Source organism: Bubalus bubalis, chromosome 2, assembly GCF_019923935.1.
Source record: "Bubalus bubalis isolate 160015118507 breed Murrah chromosome 2, NDDB_SH_1, whole genome shotgun sequence".
Lineage (NCBI taxonomy): Eukaryota > Metazoa > Chordata > Mammalia > Artiodactyla > Bovidae > Bubalus > Bubalus bubalis.
In genome coordinates, this window is record NC_059158.1 from 34,304,059 (window position 1) to 34,308,675 (window position 4,617).

Genomic DNA, 4,617 nt, shown 5'->3' on the forward strand with positions numbered 1-4,617 from the left:
ATATATATATATATATATATATGTATATATGAGCTTCCCTCATAGCTCAGTTGGTAAAGAATCTAGCTGCAATGCAGGAGACCTGGATTCGATTCCTGGGTCAGGAAGATCGCCTGGAGAAGGAAATGGCAATCCACTCCAGTATTCTTGCCTGGAAAATTCCATGGGCAGAGGAGCTTGGCAGGCTATAGTCCATGGGGTTGCAAGAGTCGGACATGACTTAGCAACTAAACCACCACCATATATATATACACATGGGTATATATATATGAAAACACAAGACAACAACAGACTGTTTAAAGCATCTAAGTGCCAGTAAGATCAATAAGGCCACAGAGAATTATTGGGTTGAGATGTGGAGATGAGGGGGTTATTCCTGGTTTCAGAAATGCTTTTCCTTTGGGAAGGAAGGAAACAGCTAAGATGCTGCAAGGTTGATGAATGCTCTTGAGTGCATCCTGGGTGGTAAGAGACAGTCCTATCAAGAGAAGTGTTTCGGGACCCCCCAACTTGCTTTGAATTGGGACCCTAAATGGCTGTATCTGAGGAGGAAGGATGAGCTGGGAGTAGACAAATTCTAACAGGGGTTGCAGCTCAGCTTGGACTCATCCTAGTTCCTAAAATTGGATTAAGGTGATCCAGGACTGCCAGTGCCTTCAGGCTCTTGTAAATCCTCTCTGGAAGAAGTTATCATTCTGGGGTTAGATAATTTCTATAAATGATTTTGCAAAGACAATGTCCAGGGCACACACACACAAAACAAAATCTCACAAAACCTCCCCCCAAAAACAAGACTGCTCTCAAAACCTAAAAACCAAAAATGAGACACATGATGAAACAATACAAATATATAGTATATAAGAAAAAGATATATAACATCCTCTCTAGATGTTGGAGTTATGCACGCAGATTTAAAATAAAAAAATATAGGGAATTCCCTGGTGGTCCAGTGGTTAGGTCTTGGTGCTTTCACTGCTGGGGCCCGAGTTAACAACTTGGTAGAGGAGCTCAGATCATGCAAGCCCCATGGTATGGAAAAGAAATGCTTAGCATGATCGAGGAGATAAGACATAATTAAGAATTCGGCAGATTGGCAAGGATGTGGAGAAAAGGGACTGCTTGGCAAACTTGGTGGGAATATAAATTGGTGTAGCCATTGTGGAAAACAGTATGGAGACATTTCAAAAAATTAAAAATAGGACTACTATATTATCCAGCAATTCCACTCGTGGATATTTATCTGAAGAAAACAAAACACTGATTAGAAAGATATATGCACCCTTATGATCATTGCAACATTATGTACAATAGCCAAGATATGGAAGCAACTCAAGGGCCTGTTAGTAGATGAATGGGTAAAGAAAATGTGAGAGAGATATATAAAATGCAATATTACTCAGCCATAAAAAAGAATAAAATCTGGCCGTTTGTGACACCGTGGATGGACCTAGAGTGCAATATGCTAAGTGAAATAAGTCCGACAAAGACAAATACTGCATGATTTCACTAGTGGAATCTAAAAAATTTAACAAATGGACAAATAAAACAAACCGGAATAGTTATAGATACAGTTATAGACACAGAGAACAAAGAGGCCAGAGGTGAGGGGACAGGAAGGGAAATAAACAGCTGGGGGGGATTAAGACGTACAAACGTCCAGTTGCAAAATAAATGAATTATGGGTAAATGCACAGTGTGGGGAATAGAGTCAATATCTATGTGATATTTTTGTATGATGATGTGTCATAACTAAACTTATCATGGTGACCCTTTTGAAATGTATAGAAATACCAAATCACCATGTTGTGTAACAGGAGCTAACTTAATGTTGTGGGTCAATTATACTTCAAAAGCAAACAATTATAGAAAAAGAGACCAGATTTGTGGTTAGCAGAGGCAGGGAGTAGGGGTAGGTGGATTTGGATGTAGGCAGTCAAAAGGTACAAACTTTTAGTTATAAAACAAAGAAGTATTAGGGATATAATGTATAACTTGATAAATGTATATAATTAACACTGCTGTGTGTTATACATGAAAATTATTAAAAGAGTAAATGCTGGGAATTAATATCACAAGAAAAAAATTTTTTCTATTCTGTTAATTTTGCATTCATATGAGATGATGGATGTTCAGAAAACTTATTAAGATTATCATTTCATGATTTATGTAAGTCAAATCATTATGCTTTACACTTCAAACATACACAGTGCTGCATGTCAATTATATCTCAATAAAACGGGGGAAAAAAAAGAATTTTGGCAGAGAATTGAAACTATTTTTTTCCAAAATGGAAATTCTAAAACTGATACTAAGAATTCAAAGGATAGGTTTAACAGCAGACTAGACACAGCTGATAAAGAATTGGTTACTTAGAAGTTAGATGAGAAAAAAATATCCCGAATGAAGCATGGGAAGGTAAAAGGATAGAAATATAGATGACAGTCTATTAGACTAGAAGAAACACTGAAAAAGCTCAAGAGACTGGGATAGAAGCAAGATATGAAGGGATAATGGCTGAGAGCTTTCAAAAACTGATAAAAGACACCAATCCATTTATTCAGTACACTCTGAGAGCCTAAATCAGGATAAGCAGAAGGGATATATACCTATGCCTATATGAGTAAAATGAAAGTACATTTTTACTATTAGATAAAACTAAAAGCTGGAAATTAAAGATAAGGAGAAGATCTTGAAAACAGAGAAAAGCAGTGCTCGCTTCGGCAGCACATGCTAAAATTGGAACAATACAGAGAAGATTAGCATGGTCTCTGCACAAGGATGACACGCAAATTCATGAAGTGTTCCATATTTTTACTACCCAGCAATCTCTCTCCTAGGCATATACCTTGAGGAAACCAAAATTGAAAGAGACACATGTATCCCATTGTTCATTGCAGCACTATTTACAATAGTTAGAACATGGAAGCAACCTAGATGTCCATCGACAGATGAATGGATAAAGAAGTTGTGGTACATATACACAATGGAATGTTACTCAGCCATAAAAAGGAACACATGTGAGTCAGTTCTAATGAGGTGGATGAACCTAGAACCTATTATACAGAGTGAAGTGAGTCAGAAAGAGAAAGAGAAATACTGTATCCTAACACATACATACAGAATCTAGAAAAATGGTACTGAAGAATTTATTTACAGGGCAACAATGGAGAAACAGACATAGAGAATAGACTTATGGACATGGGGAGAGGGGAGGAGAGGGTGAGATGTATGGAGAAAGTAACATGGAAACTCACATTACCATATGTAAAATAGATAGCCAATGGGAATTTGCTGTTTGGCTCAGGAAACTCAAACAGGGGCTCTGTATCAACCTAGGAGAGTGGGGTGGGGAGGGAGATGGGAGGGAGTTTCAAAAGGGAGGGGATATATGTATACCTATGGCTGATTCATGTTGAGGTTTGACAGAAAACAGCAAAATTCTGTAAAACAATTATCCTTCAATAAAAATAAATTAATTAAAAAAAAAACAGAGAAAAGCAGAGATTACGTTCAAAGGGATAATAGATTGGATATACAACTGATTTCTTAATGTAAAAGAGCAGAGGCCAAAAGACAGTGGGATTCTTTAGAGGGCTGATGGAAAATAACCGCCAACTTTTTTTTCAATACCCAGAAAAAAAAATTCAAGTAAAGAAGAAATAGATACATTTCAGTCTAATAAAAATCACAAGAATTAGTCACCAGTGGGCCCACATTAATAGAATATTTTCTATTGGGAAATATTTCCTATTGGGAAATTTTCTATTGGGATTATTGGGAAAATAAACCCAAATGGGAGGTCAGAGATGCAGAAAGGAATCAAGACCAATGAAAATGGCAAATATGTGAGTAAATATCAAATAATACTGGTTGTATAGAAAAATAATATGATAGTGTTTGTGGGGAGTTAAAGCCCCAAGGTCTCTGCCTATATTTTAAGGGAAGAGAGTAAAAGAATCAGTTAATATTAGGATTTGTTATGGAGAAGGAAATGGCAACCCACTCCAGTGTTCTTGCCTGGAGAATCCCAGGGATGGAGAAGCCTGGTAGGCTGCAGTCCATGGGGTCGCACAGAGTTGGATGCGACTGAAGCGACTTGGCAGGTATTGTTAAGAACGCAGGCTGTAATCTCTGGGTAACTACTAAGACATTGTAAAAGAGTAAATAACTTTACAAAATAATAGAGGAAGGTAACTGGATGAAATAACAGATGCAAAGAAAGGGGAGAGGAAACATAGAGTGGATAGAACATACAGAAGGCAAGATAAAAAAAGGGAAAAATCAGATCAGATCAGATCAGTCACTCAGTCGTGTCCGACTCTTTGCGACCCCATGAATCGCAGCACACCAGGCCTCCGTGTCCATCACCAACTCCCGGAGTTCACTCAGACTCACGTCCATCGAGTCAGTGATGTCATCCAGCCATCTCATTCTCTGTCGTCCCCTTCTCCTCTTGCCCCCAATCCCTCCCAGCGTCAGAGTCTTTTCCAAGGAGTCAACTCTTCGCATGAGGTGGCCAAAGTACTGGAGTTTCAGCTTTAGCATCATTCCTTCCAAAGAACACCCAGGGCTGATCTCCTTCAGAATGGACTGGTTGGATCTCCTTGGGAAAGGAAA

The 4,617-nt window shown here is 38.2% G+C and overlaps 1 non-coding gene across 1 annotated transcript; it reads left to right on the plus strand.

Annotated features, from left to right (window-relative positions):
- The first annotated feature begins 2,710 nt into the window (after nt 1–2,710).
- LOC112583165 lies at nt 2,711–2,813 on the plus strand. The gene has a single exon (XR_003107508.2). It is a non-coding gene; the product is annotated as a U6 spliceosomal RNA (small nuclear RNA).
- The last annotated feature ends 1,804 nt before the right edge of the window (nt 2,814–4,617 follow it).